This window comes from Molossus molossus, unplaced genomic scaffold (genome assembly GCF_014108415.1).
Source record: "Molossus molossus isolate mMolMol1 unplaced genomic scaffold, mMolMol1.p scaffold_m16_p_7, whole genome shotgun sequence".
Lineage (NCBI taxonomy): Eukaryota > Metazoa > Chordata > Mammalia > Chiroptera > Molossidae > Molossus > Molossus molossus.
This window is the reverse complement of record NW_023425401.1, coordinates 108,171,001-108,188,384: the sequence shown is the minus strand read 5'-3', so window position 1 is coordinate 108,188,384 and position 17,384 is coordinate 108,171,001. Positions and strand designations below refer to the sequence as shown.

Sequence of the window (17,384 nt, the reverse complement as noted above, 5' to 3'; positions counted from 1 at the left end):
CACCATTCATATGTTGAAGGGAGTAGTAATTAAGGTTCAGACTGACAAACTTCAGAGAGGAGGGCGAGGGGGAGGGATGAGATAAACCAAAGAACTTGTAGGCATGTAGGCATAACCAGTGGCCATAGACAACAATGCTTGGGGGCGGGGGATAGGGAGGAGGGTGTCTGGAAGGAAAAAGGAGAAGCATCTGTAACAAAAATAAATTAAAAAGAAAACAGACGTTTAAAGAGGTCATGAGGGTGGGGCTATAATGATGGGATCAGTGCCCTTCTATGAAGAGACACCTGGCAGCTTACTCTGTTCGTCATGTGAGAAAATTGTGGAAAGGCAGCTGTCTGTAAGCCAGGAACAGAGTCCGTCCTAGCCCCTGACAATGCTGGCACCTTGTCCTCAAACTTCCAGCATCCATAACTATGAGAACATTAATTTTTGTTGTTTAAGCCACCTGGTCTATGGATTTTGTTATGGCAGCCTGAGCCAGCTAAGACAGGAGAGGAAGGAAGGTGTGGTTAGGAAGGTCAGTTGGGCATAAGAACAAAGCCAGAGAGGTGAGCAAATGGTGTGTTCATGGACAGTGTGTCAGCCAGGAAGTTATGGGAAATGATGCTGAAGAGATGGGGAGGGGCTGGATGTGGAAGGCATTGTAGTTGCTACCTTAAGAGTTTGAAATGAGTTTTAAACTGGTGAATGGTGTAGGCTAATTTGCAGAGTAGAGGGTGAATTCAAAATGGAAAAGACTAGGAGAGAGAAGACCAAACTCTATAAATGTGTATTTGCTCTCCTTTCTTCTCTCATACTCTTTAAAATTATATAAACTAATAATTATAATGCTCTATTATTTAGTTATATGTATAATAACAGTCAAATAGTGTGCAGTATAGTGCAGAAATCTCAAGTGTACAACTCTATGTATTTTTTTTTTAATAGAGTGGGAGGGAGAGAGAGGAAGAGAGAGAGAAACATTGATGTGAAAGGGACACATCGAGTGGCTGCCACCCGCATGACCCAACCAGGGCCGGGGACAAACTGCAACCGAGGTGCATGCATGCCCTTAGCGAGAATTGAACCTGGGTCTGTCTGAACCACAGGCCAACGCTCTAACCGCTGAGCCAAACCGGCCAAGGCACAACTCTATGTATTTTTACATGTGTACCATGTAGCCACCACACAGATCAGATATAATAAGTTTCCAATACTCCAGAAAGTTCCCTTGTGGCCTTCCCAGTATGTATACACATAGAGGTAAAACAACAGAAAGTAAATAAGTGATTATTATAAAGGTCTCAATAAAATTAACTTTAGGAGGCAGTTGTGGTTGGCAGGGGATAGTGGAGGGTGGGGTGAGAACAGTGTTCTACCTCTAGACCTCGATGGTGGTTACCCAGATGATTGTCTTCCAATTATTTATTAAATTATACATGTATGTCTTATGCAATTATATGTATGTGTGTTTTAAGTGGTACAGTCACTTTGGGAAACAGTTTGGAAGTTTCTTAAAAAGTTAAACATACACTTACCATATGACCCAGCAATTTCCACTCCTATGTATACACCCGAAAGAAATAAAAACATACCCCTACAAAGGAATGTTCGTAATAGACAAAAAGTGAAACCATTCAAATGGCCATCCACTGGCAAACGTGGATTACTATTCAGCATTGAACAAGCTGCTGTACATACTACAATGTGGATGAACCTCAAAAATCGTGCTGACCAAAAGAAGCCAGACATGTACATGAAATGTCTAGAAAAGGCAAATCTACTGATAGACAGCAGTTCAGTGTTCCCTGGAGCTGGAGGCGGAAAGGATTGTAAATGGACTTGAAATGGAACTGGTCTGAAACTGGGCTGTGGGGATGTTTGAGCAACTTCGTATTTTTCTATAAAAGTCACTGAAGCGTACACTTAACATGGGTGAATTTCATAGCATGTCAGTGACACCTCAATACAACTTTTAAACAAGGAGGAGAAGCAGACATCAGCGGGGATGAGTGGAGCTTCATGGAAATGCCCACTTCCACTGCAGCTGAGGTCAGATGGGGCGAGGGATGCTACCAAGGGCACTAGAGATGTCTGACAGAAGAGACCTTCAGACTTTATATTCAGCCTGCCACAAATGAGGACACTGAGGCTCAGATATGGGAGGTAACTTGCCCAAGGTCACCAGCACAGCCAATTCACTGAGGTCCCCAGGGGACAGTCCGGGCCAGGGCGAAGACCAGGTCTTCCTCCCTTTCCCCCAGGATGCAGACTCTGACTCATGCTTGCTGCCAGTGGTCCTTTATTTGGAAAATGCCAGTGCCAGGGCATGGAGTGGACGGGTGGGCATGGGAAGAGGTGTCCGTGTTGCTGAGCCCGGTGATCACGTGCGGGACTGGGCAGCCTCATCCAGGGAGCCCTCAGCGCTCTGAGAAATCACCTCCTGGATGTTAAGTGAGGGGGAGATGTGCCACCCAAAGAGGCAGAGTGCTCAGGCTGCGAGGTAAGGGGCTGGAGACGGAAGCCAGAACAAACCAGCAGAGGAGGAGACACCAGCCACCAGGGAAAAGTGCAGAGTAAAAGCGGGCTCTTGCCCTGTGCTCTACCCAGGTGGTATCGGCGCCATCTGTTTCTCCCCTGCCGCTCAGTGTGGCCTCACGTCATCCGATAGCGGGTACTAAACGAGAACCTGGCACTGCCAGGCCCTTCGCACGCTGGCTCTCACGGAGTCCTCCCAGCCCGGTGATGAGGTCAGGGAGGCTCAGCGAGGACAGAAAGGGATGAGCTGGGAATTGAACCAGGCACCACTGACTCCTGACACCCAAGCTTAGGTATGAGTGGAGAAGAAATCGACGAGGATGCTGAAAAGGTGAATGGTGTGGATAGGAAGAAGTCAAGGAACAAAACCCCAGCTAGCGGCTGTGCTCGGTGAGGGGACCGGCCGTAATGCCCGCCCCCACCCTTCCCCTGCCCAGGGCCAGTCAGGTCCAGGCCCCAGATGACCGCACCCAACTCCCCAGCCCCAGGCCAGGCCCCGCCCCGCCCCCGCTAGGAGCCCGGCCTAGACCCACCCTGGCAGGGGTGCACGGGCAGCTGTGATGACCGGCAGCACCAGGGGCTCGGTGTGGCTGCCTGCACAGCGCAGGCTCAGGATCCGCACAGGGTTCGCTGGGTCCAGGCGGTAGCTACAGCAGGTGCACTGGCTCTGCAGGTATGGCTCCTGGGCGAGACGGGGTGGCTGAGCTGGAGAGGGGCCCCACGGAGTTTGCCCCAACCACCTTCGTTCCCTGCCTTGGCCTTTCCATCCAACAGAGGCTGGGACCCAGGGAGGCCAGAGCCAGTGCCCCTCACCAAGAAGGGCAGCCTACAGGACGGATGTGTCGCCACTAAGCACACCCCCTCCACTCGCGGCCCCACCTGTCAGCACCCAACAGTTTAAAGGAATGTTTTTAACGTGCCCATCCCTGCTCCTGGCAGCAGCAGGGAAAGTCTAGTTGGAGGCAACGACTAATAATATGTGAAACCGCAGGTAACGAAGCGCAAGCTGCACAGTTCTGATCCCAAGTGCAAGTGAGCTCTCACTCCTCGCAGACGCCTCTTGCTCTGTGATTGATTATATAGTAACTCCATACAGGTCCCACGGAACGGCGGATCTAATTGTATAATTCTATTCCGGCTTTATTTTGGCATAGGTAATACAGTCACAATTTACCAGGTTTAAACACTACAAAAGATTTTTTTTTAACTTCAAAGGATTCAGTTTTAAAAAATCTCCTGCCTTGGCCGGTCTGGCTCAGCAGTTAGAGCATAGGGGTTGCGGGTTTGATTCCAGTCGAGGGCATGTTCCTGGGTTGCAGGTTCGATTCCCAGCCCCTCATCTGGGTCATGCAGGAGGCAACCAATCCATGTGTCTCTCTCTCACATTGATGTTTCTCTCTTTCTCTCTCTCTCCTTCTCTCCCTCCCTCCCTTTCACTTTCTCCCTCCCTTCCACTCCCTCTCTCCCTCCCTCCCTTCTGCTCTCTCTCAAAATCAAAGGGGAGACCTGGCCTGTTTGGCTCAGCGGTTAGAGCGTTGGCCTGCTGTCTGGAGAGACCCGGGTTCTCTTCCCACTAAGGGCATGTACCTTGGTTGCAGTTTGTCTCCGGCCCTGGTTGGGCCATGGGTGTAGCAGCCACTCGATGTGTTTCTTTCACGTCGATGTCTCTCTCTCTCTCTCTCTCTCTCTCTCTCTCTCTCTCTCTCTCTCCCCCTCCCTCCCTCTTTCTCCTTCCTCTATCTGAATAAAAAAATGTCCTCGGGTGAGGATTAAAAAAAAATCAGTGGGGAAAACATATCCTCAGGTGAGGGTGAGAATTAACAACAACAATCCAGAATCGATTTGGGAAGGCGTTTCCAGGAGGTGCAGGGGTGACTAGAGGTGCAGGTGGGAGAGCACCTTGGCCTTCCCAGAACAGATGACTCGAGTGGGCCACGGCAGGAGGGAATGGCCCCAGGTGACATGAGGCAGGGCCAGGAGCCAAGGCTCCATTCTGGCTGGGCCCCAGCAGGACAGAGCTGGAGCCACACACAGGTTTCCGGGCTGAGGGTTAGGGGTTGGGGCTGGGCAGAGAGTCCCTGAGAAGGTCTGCACAGGAGCAGGGCTGGCCTTCTGGGTCAAGGAGAGCATGCAAACGCAGAGCTCCGTGCGTCTTCCAGGATGTACTCACACACGCCTGGGACGATGCTGTGTACACAGTCTATCGCTAGGAGCTTTCCCTCGCTGTATGACGGGCTCCAACTTCAAAGCCCACTTAGCCCCTCCGCGCTGTTCTTCACTGGGGTCCTAGCTCGCTTGCCTTGAGGAGCCCAGTGAGCAGAGGAGGGTGCTGGGAACTCCAGGGGGCCACAGCAGGAAAGGCAGAAGGGGACCCCCTGAAGGGGCGGAGGTACACAGCAGGCTCCGGAGCCCCACCCTGACAAGGGTCACTGGCCAAGCAGGAAATGTAGGCCAGACCATGACTCTTTCCACTGTTTCCCCAACAGATCGACCATGTCCCTTGTGTCCCCTGGGCTTTGCTGGGTTCTGTGCTTGGGGGCCAGGGCCGAATGGGCTCCCCTGGGCCTGCACAGCAGCACCCTTGCTGACCTCAGGCATGACGTCAGTGCTGGATGGGCAATGCCCCTGCAGTAGCTCACTTCCACCTGGTCCAGGTAGCAGGGACCCTCGGTGAGGTTTCGCAGCTCAGTGAGGTGCCGGCAGGAAGCTGACTGCTCCTCTGTGGGGCAGGGCAGACAGAGAAGGACGGCTGGGACTCTGTGTGGGGGGGACAGAGCGTGGACCTGAGGGGGCATGTTGAGGCGGGGCTGGCCAGGTGCTATAGCACAGCACTGGGGTCCGCACCCTGCCAATCCCCAGGGTGGGCAGGGTTGGGGAAAGTGGGCCTCCCACAGAGGCATGGGGGAAGTTTGGAGAAGGGCCCAGAGCAGGAGAGGAGCAGCGGGAGGCACCCCAGGTCCCCTCCATGCCGAGTCTCCTGGCAGCAAGTGGGACAGCAGCTCCCTGGCTCCTGGACAGTCACTTGACCCTGCAGAGGGAGTGGCCCTGACCACTCAGGAGGATGGACCCATGCCAGGCATTACCTGCCTGAGGCCCCTAGACCAGCCTCCAGGGACAGAGGCAGGAAGGAGCCCAGGGAGCCACTCTGAGAGGGCCGCAGGGCTGCAGGCAGGCACCTGGGCACCGGTGAGGAGGGGCAGTGCTGGGTGCAGACACACCTCCCACCGAGGCAGCGGCAGCGGCAGCTGTCACAGGCCTCCTGCCATTGGGCTCCAGGCTGGGGAGAGTGGGGGGCATCCTCCTCTCGATCTCCATCTCTTCTCTAATACTACTCCATTCTCAGCCCAGCCCGGGCCTAGCCAGGCAAAGGACTGGGCCTGGAGTCTGCAACAAGAGTTTCAGGGGAGCTGGGCCTTTGGGGCCCAGAGGGTGTCCCATGCTGGGGAGCCACCTGCTGCTCCAGGCCCCGGAACAGGGACAGGAGGGGCCCAGGTTGAGGGGGGTAGGTGGCACAGAGGGGCCGAAGTGTCTCACCGGGTGGGGACGCCCACGGCGCCAGCACTCGCAGAGAGATCTGCAGTCACACAGGGGCCCGCCGGGCTGCGGAAGGGCCCTCGCTGGTACACGCTGCCCGCGGCCTGTCCTACACTGCAGCTGCTCCGAGTCTCCGTCTCTACAACACTGGGCTCCCGGCATGTCCGCTCACAGGGCCCCAGCTCCCCAGCTCCCCGGGGGGCACCTGCTGCCACATTTCTCCAGGGGGGCACTCTAGGGAAGACCACCCATCCCACCACTCTCATCAGCCCTGGCTGGAGCCTCGATTCCCCCCCCACACACACAGTGGGCAACCCTGGCACCCCTTCTTCCCTCCCCAGCACTGTCTACTCAGCTCCAAGAGCCTCCGGACTTCTAGGCCTCCAAACACACCGTATCCACCCTCACAAATACTAGTGAGGCCCCACTCAGGCCTTGCCTCCTCCAGGAAGCCTCCCCTGACCAGTCCTGTCCACCTGACCTCTCCATTTGCAGCACCCATTTCACAGCTTGTGGGTGCTGCTTGCTTGTCAGTGAGCCAGAGACTGTCTCCTGTCTCCATCTGTTCCGGTGGGTGATTCTGCCCTCAGCTGCCAGGCTGGGGTGCCCAGGGCTCCCCTTGCTTGTGTGTCCCTGAATCCAGAGCCCTGTGTGGCAGAGCTGGGCACATGTGGGCCCTTAGCAAAGACAGCACAGGGCAGACACACCACCTGGAGATGCCAAGCTGTTTCAGCTCACCCTCCCACCTGTTATCCTCATCTGCAGGGGAAGGACGCTGCTCTGTCTGCGCCACTCGAGGCCCGGCTCAGTGCGCACACGGTGGACTTGGCCAATGCCCCCAGCCAGGAGGGAGGCCATGCTAAGCATCCAGGAGCACTGGGCAGGGAGGGGTCAGTGTGGACAGGCGGGGGCAGGGGCTTCCTTAAGGAGGTAGCTTTGCCTAGGGTGGGCAGGGCCTTCTCCCCTCCTCAGGGCCAGCCAGGCCTTGGCTTTGGGGGACCAGCGGGCCCGGAAAGCCCACATCTCACCCTGACAGTCAGCGAGGGAGCAGCTGAAGGCTCCACCTTGGCAGATACTGGGAAGACAAAAGCATATGTTCGGAGCCTCCCATGCCCTCCTCCCCACCCTTCACCCCTCCCTATCCCAGCCCCCCACCCAGCCCTCACAGAGCGTCTGCAGTTCTGGGTGAGCACAGTCCCTGAGGGCAGCTCCTGGGCCTGTTCTTCAAGGGTCAAGGTGAGGCCTCAGGGCAGAGAGAGCTGGGTGCAGGGGCACGCAGTGGGGGGCACACATGTGCCATTGTGCAGCAGCTGGGGCAGCAGGATCCAGTTACACTCGGACCCCTGCCTCTGCCCCCCATGTGGGAGTCAGGGCACAGCACACCCACCTACCTGCCCTCCAGGGCAGCCGCAGCCAAGCTGGCATGGATCCTGCACACACAGGGCGCCAGGCCACAGATGCGAGCAGAGGCATGGGCATGAGGTGGCACAGGTGCTGAGCACCTGGCCAGGTGGGCGCTCTGGAGGGAGGGCACAGATGGTGAGGCAGAGACCCAGCCAGGGGCTGCCTCTGGGTCTACCCCCTGCCAGCTGGGGAAGGGGCCTGAGCCTGGCAGACCTGGAGGGAAGGACAGGCCTCCACGGCTCAGGGACTCACTGGAGCGGGGCTGCAGGTTCCGTTCCTGCTGTTGCCCGTGTCCTGGGCCTGGCATGGTGCCCCCCTGGAGCCCTCCTTGCAGCTCCAATGGTGCTCACTGGTGCTCCCACCGCAGGGAGCCAAGCATCGGCTCCAGGCTGACCACGGCCCAAGGACTGGGCACTTGCAGCGTGGGCACACCAGGGACCCGTTGGGCACACCAGGGACCCGCTGACACAGGTGCTGTGGATGGGTGTGCAGAGAGGGCTCCAGCCCCGAGTGCCGGTGAACAGAGCCTGCGCTCCCAGCAATGCCCATAACCCTGACGTGCCCGCCCCAGCCTGCCACCCACAGAGCCCGTCCCCCTGCTTGGCCACCGGTGGGCAGCATACCAGGCTTTGCAGTCCAGCTGCAGCACCTCGGCCAGGGCCAGCACCCAGGAGGCATTGGGGCTGGCGGGCCACCGGGCAGGAGGAGATGGGCACGAGCGCCCGTCCTGTACCAGTTGGCCAGGGGGACAACGGCAGCCTGGGGGAGGGGGAGGACAAGCAAGATTAGGTGCTCGGGCAGGTGCACCTGGCGGACCCCTCTGGTTGCCAGACAGAGTCCAAAGCCTCAGGCCGGCACTGAGCACCCTTCCTCCTGCAGCCCCACGTGACCCCCCACGTGACCCAGTCTCCGCACCATCTCCTACTGCAGTCCTGGCCGCAGCCGTCTCCACCCCGCCTCACTCCAGGCAGGACCCCAGCCAGCTGCTGAACGTGACCTTTGCTGTCCTCGTGATCCAGCAGTCCCCCCTGCCCCCAGGTCACATGTTCTCAGGGAGCAGCAGGGACTGAAGCAGGCCCGGATCCCCAGAGTCCCAGGCCGGGTTGTAGGCATGGCCTGGCCACCTGGGCGGCATGGTCCCTGCAGGCACTGCACTCGGTCCCAGAGGTCAGCACAGCTTCTAGGACACTGGTTGGCACAGCCAAGGGTGGGCACGGTGTCCGGGTCTCGCAGCTCTCCCCTGAGGACCAGAAGGTAGGAATCAGTGTTGGGGAACGTTCTGGGGCCCCCAGGACAGCACTCTGCCTTCTAGGGGACAGAGGCAACACCGCCTTCAGATGCCATCTCGGATGTTGCGGTCCCTGTCCCCTCCTCCAGAGGCTGGGTCAGGGGTTACCTGGGCAGGGCCCCACGTTGCAGCTCAGTCTGAGCCCATGGTCCCCAGCAGCCTCCTCCAGGGGCACCCCCTGCCTCTCTCCTGCGCAGCCGGAACCCCCCACTGCAGGGCATCTGGCAGGGGCTCCAGGGCCCCCAAGGACTCCACTGGCACAAGTCTGGGAAGATAAAATGGAAGTCAGCACCCAGGGCCCACCGCCCCTCTGCCTTCGGCCTCTACCTGAAGGCCCTGAGCTCCCACCTGCAGACACATTGGCATCACCCGAGCCCCTGGGCGGGAGGGTTGGCAGGTCAGCTACTGCCTGGCCACCGAAATGAGTATGGCCCAGCTTGCCTGACTCGGTCCAGGCCCTCCCCCTGTGGGCCTAGCCCCTCCCCATTACCAAAGCAGGCTTCCGGTGGGGCGGAGGTGTTGCTGGCTGAGTGGTGGGGTGCAGAGGTCTGGGCCCCCAGCCCACGGCCTCCTGGTCTCAGGTCCACAGAGGCGGTGGTAGTGCTGCTTCAAGGCCAGCGGGGGCCGAGGCTGAGGAGAGGCCGGCTGGGTCCTGGGGCCACCGCCCCTCTGGGACAGTCCTGGGGGCAGGGGCCAGGATGCTGGGGGGCAGGCAGGGCCCACAGGGCGAGCACTCCAACCAGCCACTTAGAGACAGGAGACCTAGGAGGGGCAGCGTGTGGGTCCTTCCCCGTGACCCTCTTCCACACCCCGAGACCACCCCTGCGGAGGGAGGGAGGGGCTCAGGTCAGGACCAGCCAGGCTGAGGGAGGTGTGTGTGCAGGGAAAGGGACCAGGAGAGGGTGACCAACCATCCTGGTTTGCCTGCACTGAGCACCCTTCCTCCTGCAGCCCCACGTGACCTGAAAGCTCCGGGTCCCAGAAACACCCCCAGTCCTGGGCAAAGGGAGTTGCCTTGGCAGCCCCTGCTGGTGCACTGCAGCTCCCGCACTGGCATCACTGTGGGAGGGGGCGGGCAGGGTGGGCTCTGGGAGTCAGGACCCAGCCCAACGTGGTAGGTGGGGCAGGCGGCTCCTGTAGGGGTAACCTGAGCCCTGCGCTCATCAGGAACCAGAGGAGGCTGGGATGAGCCCCTGGAGCTAAGCGTGGCCTTCTCCCAGGCCCCCCCAACCCCCTCTGTGACCCCAGGCTTCCGAAGTTGCCCCCCATCACTCAGCACTCTTTGCAGCCCAGCTGCAGGCGATCCCCAGGGGCCAAGGTCACCCCGTTCCTCCTCCTGAGACGTGCTCACAGCTACACTGCTGGGGGGGGGGCACAGCCCCCAGCCCGCTCCAGCAGTCCCTATGCAGGAGGGGACGCAGGGACAGGGCTGTTGACAGTCTTCTATGAGTCAACGCCAGCACCATGCCTGGCCCGCGTGTGTAGATGGCAAATGGCCCGAGACAGCTGAACGGCTGTTAAAAGGTACCAAGTATGGAAGGTCTGGAGGGGAGAGGTCCCTGTGGGCATCATAGAGGGGAGAATACGTGGGACTGTGGACAGAGGACCCCCTTCAGGGGCATCTCCCCTAGGTGCACCCCTTACCTCAGGGCAGTAGCAGCCAGGCTGGCAGGGCGGCAGGTCCTGGCAGAGTTCACGGCTCAGGTGTGTGGCACAGAGCCCGGTGCTGGGGGAGCCACAGGCCTGGAATTCAAAGGGAGGTGTGCAGCTGTCCTCTGGGCGGGGAGGCAGACAGGCTGGAGGGGGGCACCCTCCACTCCCCCAAGCCCAGAGCACACAATGCATGGTCCCATCGAGCCCCTTGGAGTCACCTGGTAAGAGCACAAGACTGTCCCCTGCTGCATGTAAGACAGACCACTGTCACCCATCCAGCATCCCTGCCCCTCAGTGCCTCCAGGGAAGGGGCAGGACGGTTGGGCCTTGGAGAGCCCAGATGCTGCAGGGAGGATGGGGCAGTGGGGAGTTAGGGGCCTGGCAGGTGCTCCAGGGGGTGGCAGGTAGGAGACAGAGGGGCAAGGAGGTGGCGGCAGGACCCACTGTGTCCAGGCAAAGCCACAGGTGGGCCAGCAGCTGCAGGGTGGGAAAGTCACAGCAGAGACTGCAGAGTAGAGTGAGGAGGAGCAGCTGTGATGAGAGAGTAGCTGGGGCTGGGGCAGGGGAGTAACTGCGCTCAGGGCTCAGCTCTCTGGCCTCTTGCTCCGGAGGCCTCACCAGAGCAGTTGCGGATGAGGCAAGGCCGGAAGCAGCCATCCTGGTATGTGCAGGGGGCACCCCCCCCCCGGGTTACTCCCCCACACTGGCCTCAGCAGCCCGTAGTGCTGCTGGACCAGCACCTGGCATGAGCATCCGGTCCTGCTGCTCCAGCTGTCCAGCTGCTCCACACCCACTCCTCTAGGGACCAAGGTGGGGGCCACTCAGGGGCCCCTCCCACCTACCCTCCCCCCATCCCAGCCTTGACCAACCCCCTTCGCAGGACAGGGCAAATGGAAGCCAGGAATGCAGAAGGGCCCTGGCTGGGCCCCTGCACTCCGCAGCAGGGTCACATCTAAAGGAAGAATCAGTGGCAAGAGGAAAGAAACTCAAATATGGGAGGAATGAGCACAGACATCCTAGCAGGGGAATAGCCTGGGGGCTGGGAGAATGTGTATTACTCCCGGACTCTCCCCAGGTGGGGAGTGGGAGGGGCTCGCATTGGGTGCACTCTCCTGGGCAGGGGCCCGGGTAGCAGGCCTGGGTGTCCAGGTGCAGGAAGGTGCCGCTGCAGGCGGGTCTGCCTCGGCCAGCGGGCAGGGGCCGGACCCAGAGCCGGAGGCCAGGCCTGGGCCACAGCTTCGAGAACAGGGCCCCCACAGTCCCCAAAAGCAGGCCTCCAGCAGCCCCCCACAAGGCTGCCGCCCACAGCGCTGGGTCTGGGTGTGGGGGCCCAGGCAGGGGGGCCCCCCGTGGGGAGGAGCCGAAGCCACACAGACCCAGGTGCGAACCTGGTTGCCACCTCCACAGGAGACTGGGCAGTCAGAGCAGGGGGACCGTGGCGTCCAGGCCCCAGACACTGGGAGAACACAGGTAAGGCCAGAGGGGTTGGAGGGAGCGGAGGCCCAGAGGGCTGGTGGGGACCTCTGTGGCACAGGGGGTGGCAGCTGGAAATATAGGTGGGAGGGAAATACAGGGCACAGCGCTGGCACATGGGCAGCAAGGCCAGAGGCCTGGGGTGGGGAGAGGCGGGTGGATGGAAGTCCAGACCTGCACACTCAGCCCGCCCTCCCTCCGGGTGCAGGGGCTGGGGAGGAGCCAGACTCAGGGACGCTCTCGCTGTCCCTCAGGCCAGCACAGGCCTCCCTGCCCCTCCCCTGGGCTTACCACTGCTGGCACTGGCCCTGCCTCCAGCTGTCCCCCACGGTGCGGGGGCGGCCACCAGGCAGGCACAGGGGTGGGCAGGGAGGCTGCGGACAGGGCTGGCTCTGGGACACTCGACACTCGGGGGCCCACCAGCCGGATGTGGAGGACCTGGGGGTCCAGGGCAGAGAAGGTGAGAGATGGGCGAGGGCCCTCACCACTCCTATGCCTCCTGGGGAGACACCCCCGGAAAACCCGGGTGAGCAGGGAAGTAGCTAAGGCAAGGAGGGCAAAGGGGACCAGGGACAGAAGCTGGGGCCAGGGCCCTGGGTGGTGCAGTCACCAATGGGAGGCAGGGTCCTCGCTGTGTCAGAGCGGAAGATGACCTCCAAGCAGCAGGAGACTGGGTGGGGAGAGGGGCCACCAGCCAGCCCAGCCCTACACCGGAAGCGGCTCTGCTTCCCCCCGGCCCACACAAGCAGCAAGCACTCCAGGCTGACCAGCGGCTCCAGGCACAGTGGGCAGGTGGCGGGCAGGGCTGAGCCGTGCAGGAGAGCCGCCCAGCCTGGGCGTCCTGGTGCCGGCCCGGGGCCCAGCTGTGGCCCTGGGCATCTGTGCTCTCCCAGTGCCCAGTCGGCAGGCAGCTGCTGTCCTGCTCCAGGGAGCCTGGGGGGGCAGCTCTCCAGAGCTGTGCTGCTTCGGGGCCCCGCCCACCACCCGCTGAGCCCCTGACACACCCTCGGAGCAGCGCCAGCCTGGCAGCCCGGCTGGCAGGCCTGGCCATCCTGACATGGGGTCCCCTCCTGGAGATCCGAGCAGCGTCGGGGACAGCAGGTGGCACAGCTGACCACCTCCGTGCCTGCTGGGCAGCCCTCCCCTGAGCAGAAGGGGAGGACCAGAGTCAAGAGAGCCCTGAGCCCCAGGGACCACCCTTATCTTCCTGAAGCTATGTGCCCGCCCTTCTCCCCATGTGGGGGCCCGTGGAAACATGGGGTCCTGGGGACCCTGGGATTGGGACATTCTGAATGACAGAGAGTTCCCATCACCTAGCCTGGTACCCAATAAACACTTGTTGGGCTGGACTGGATGTGTGCACCTAAAAACCACATTGTCACTTATATGGCTGCTTTAAATGTGTTCATCCGGGAACAGAAGGGAATGTCAGTGTGGGGTGTCCTGGTAGAGATGGTGGGTCCTAGAGAAACCAGGGTCAATGGGGTCAGTGACCAATAACAGACAGAGCTGAAGCTTGGGTGGGGGTTGGGGGTTACAGCCTGTCTGGTTCAGTCCACATCCCAGGTACCAGGTATATGCATGACTGTCACCCCCACGTCCTCCAACAGGAACTGGAGGGTGGGGGTGTGCAGTGGGGCAGGTCCAGCAGCTTATCCTCGGCTCCAGGGAGTCTTCACCCAATGCCCAGATCCTGACCTCTACCCATGTGGGTCTCAGATTCCCCATCCAGGGCACAGTGTCGTGGGGATGAAATTAGAGGTGGGGTGAGGAGAAAGAGCCCTGGCCAGTCGGGCTGTGCTGTCCCCACCACCATACCACAGGGCATAGGGTTACAGAGCCGAGTGTGGTGCCTCTCCCCTGCACAGGGGGCACCCCCGTTCTTGGATGGGGGGCTTGAGCAGCTGCGGCTCCTCAGGGATCGGCCCCCGACAGCTCAGGATCAGGGGCTCCAGCGTGACCAGCCTCCAGGCACTGCGTGGGACAGAGAAGGGCCACATGAGGGGTCTGGCTCTGACAGAGGGGTCCCCCACCATGAACCATGAGCTGGGGGCAGGGTCCTGCACTAACATGAAAGTGCCACAGGGGGCACTGATGCCAGGGAAGGGCATGCCCTGGCCTCCCCAGCCCCCCTCACCTGGGCAAGCTCGAAGGTTGCAGAAGCCGTGCTCCTGGTAAGCCATGAGGATGTCGGGGACCAGTGCCCACCGGGCCCTGGGGAATGGTACGCCCGCAGGGCTGGAGCACAGGGGCAGCTCTGTGGGACGGAACAAAGCTGAGCTGGGGCCAGCCCCTCTGTCTGCCCCAGCTCAAGTACAGACCTCCTCCTCCTCAGGGCCAGCCATGGCCTCATCCAGGCCCTCGTTCTCCTTCCCATCCTGCAGCTTTGACCACGGGGTCTCCGTTCCCCTTTCTCGTGGAGGACAGCAGTGCCGGAGTGACAGGGTTTGGGTGGGACCTTGGGGGCAGCTGTTCAGTACACACGAGAGGATTTGCTGGAAGTTGGCAGGGCTCCCAACAGCTGCTGGGGTTGGCAAAGGGCCAGGGTCCGGGTGAGACACGGATTCGTGATCAGAAGCCAGGCTGAGAGCTCGGCATTCGCTTGAGGGATCTGAGACGCTGGGTCTTGGGGTGGACATTGGCTGGGGGTTAGAAGTTGTTCACGGGCCTTTGTTGGTGTTAGAAGGGATGGTCAGGGTTCAGAGGTGGGTCAGGGTCAGAGGCCGAGACTGGAGGCGCACCTGTGCAGGAGGGCGAGTTGCAAGGGCGCTCCTGAGAAGCACCCCACCCCCCACTGCAGGCAGAGGTGGGCACGGCTGCGCCAAGCAGGGTGAGCAGGGTCTGTACAGCTTCGGGAGCAGAAGGACCACGGGGACCACAGGCCCCAGCCACCTAGGGGAAGAGAGAAAGGGGGCTCCTGATGAGTCAGCCCTGGGCTCCTGGCCGCCCAGGAAGGAGGGATGGAGACGGAGGAGACCCTGAGTTTGTTTGCCCCAAAGGGAAGGGCACAGGGAGTGTGGGGTCGGGGTCCCAAGGAGTCAGGGCTACTTGCGAGGCCTGTCAGTGGCTCCACCGTGGACCCTGCAGCTCCTGTGCCAAAGGAAAACCCTGCTCAGAAATGTTCCCCAGCCTTCCGTGCACCAGGGGCAAGCCCGAGGCTGGTGGCTGAGCCCCAAACCTGTCAACATCCAGGCTGGTGGCTGAGTCCCAAACCTGTCAACATCGGGTTCAGCCCTCCCCTCAGCTTGGTCTGCCACGGACACTCCAGGCCCCAGCACAGCCCTTCCTCGTGGTAGCAAGGCCCTTGCTCAAGCTGTTCCTGCCACCTGGCATTCCTCCCCCTCCAATGCTTGTCAAAGTCCTCTCCCTTCCTCGAACCCCCTTAGGCATGGCCTCCTCCAGGAAGCCCTCCTGGACTGTCTCTCTAGGAGAATTCTCAACCTCCCAATCTTCTACAGCACATGCACTCTCCTACAGGGCTCACCACATGCTAATATGGGTTATCTAAGTGCCGGGATTCCAAGGTCAGCGTCCGCAACTGCCACCTGCCCTGACACACACACACACAGTATGTCAGGGTCCTCAAACCCCCCCACACACAGTATGTCAGGGTCCTCAAACCCCCCACACACACACAGTATGTCAGGGTCCTCAACCCCCCCACACACAGTATGTCAGGGCCCTCAAACCCCCCCCCCCACACACACAGTATGTCAGGTCCTCAAACCCCCCACACACACACACAGTATGTCAGGGTCCTCAAACCCCCCCCCCACACACACACAGCATGTCAGGGTCCTCAAACCCCCCACACACACACACAGTATGTCAGGGTCCTCAAACCCCCCCCACACACACACAGTATGTCAGGGTCCTCAAACCCCCCCCACACACACACAGCATGTCAGGGTCCTCAAACCCCCACACACACACACACAGTATGTCAGGGTCCTCACTCCCCCCCCCACACACACAGTATGTCAGGTCCTCAAACCCCCCCACACACACACACAGTATGTCAGGTCCTCAAACCCCCCCCACACACACACACACAGCATGTCAGGGTCCTCAACCCCCCCCCCACACACACAGTATGTCAGGGTCCTCAAACACCCCCCACACACACACACAGCATGTCAGGGTCCTCAAACCCCCCCACACACACAGTATGTCAGGGTCCTCAAACACCCCCCCACACACACACACAGCATGTCAGGGTCCTCAACCCCCCCCCCACACACACACACACACAGTATGGTGCACTGGTAAGAGCTGTGGAAATGCTGGTGAGTAAACCTGAACAGAAAGGAGCACAGAGCCAGAAGGCGAGAGGAGGAGAGATCCGGAGGCAGAAGAGGGCTGGACAGACAGGGCGGACGAAGAGCCAGCTGAGGTCGATTCGGCCAGTCAGCCTGCCCAGCCCCTCTCATGTCCCTCACCTGGGCAGTCGGCTGGAGCAATACTCCAGGTCCTGGACGGGCCCGAGGCAGCCCTGGCCGCCAGGAGTGGGCAAGGGGTGCGCACAGTGGCGGCTTCACATTCGGGTGTCCAGCCCACCACAGGAGCGGGAGCAGGGGCCCCAAGGATCCCAGGGACCATAGCCACCACCAGCCTTGGAGCAGTCACTCATGGAGCAAGCCAGCTCCCCATGCGCGCAGGAACTGGGGAGAGGGCGTGGGGGTGAATGGCAGGGCAGGATGGACACTGGGAAAAAGGGGCGTGAACAAAGGTCTCAGGCCAGAGGGCCAGGAGACTGAGCCAGAGTTAGCCCAGGCCAGGTGGGGGGCAGGGCATCCCAGTGTTCCCCCTCCCTTGACCCTAAATCTCCCCCGTTACTGTCCCCCTCACCAGTTGCGCAGCCTGTGTGAAGAGTCTGGCCTGAGCCCAACTCGTCTCCAGGCCCAAGGGGCTGAGCCCCTTCTCCCAGAACGGGTGGGTGATCCTGGGGTAGTGCTGGCAACCCCCAGCCCCTGCAGTAGAGAGACAGTCCTGGGGTGGGCAGAGGAGACAGCGTGATGTCACCGGCGCAGCCACCTGGCTGGTGCCAGCCCCCTGCACCTCTGCACACCCTCCGAGGGGCAGGTGAGGCTCGGGGGTGGCCTGGGCCCCAGGAGCAGGTGGGACTGTTCACCAGTGGCAGGTGAGAGGTGCATGGCCAGAGACAGCCAGCCCGCTTGGCTGCTCACTGCACTTAGCTAGGACACAGGCAGGGTCAGCAGAGGCCCTTCCGAGGACAAGGACGGGACCTGGGGGAGTGTGGAGGTGGATGGAAGGAGCCTCAGCCAGGAACCAGGACACCGGCTCGCTTCCAGCCCTGGCCATGGCGTCTGCGTGCTGTGCTGTGTCCCTGCCCTTCCCTGGGGCTCAGTGTCATCTGCTCTGAGTCAGGAGGTGGGACCGGCAGGCTGCTCCGGTCCCTTCAGACCACAGCATCTGGAACTCTGGCTGGGGGGGGGGCACTGGACACCAGCATCAGGATTCGGGTTCAGAGCTGGGGGAGGAGCCCGTGTGC

General features: G+C 60.8%; 1 pseudogene; it reads right to left on the bottom strand.

Moving 5' to 3' along the window:
* Positions 1-2,365: 2,365 nt before the first annotated feature.
* Positions 2,366-17,384, bottom strand: part of LOC118619734 — a 46,446-nt pseudogene continuing 31,427 nt past the window's right edge.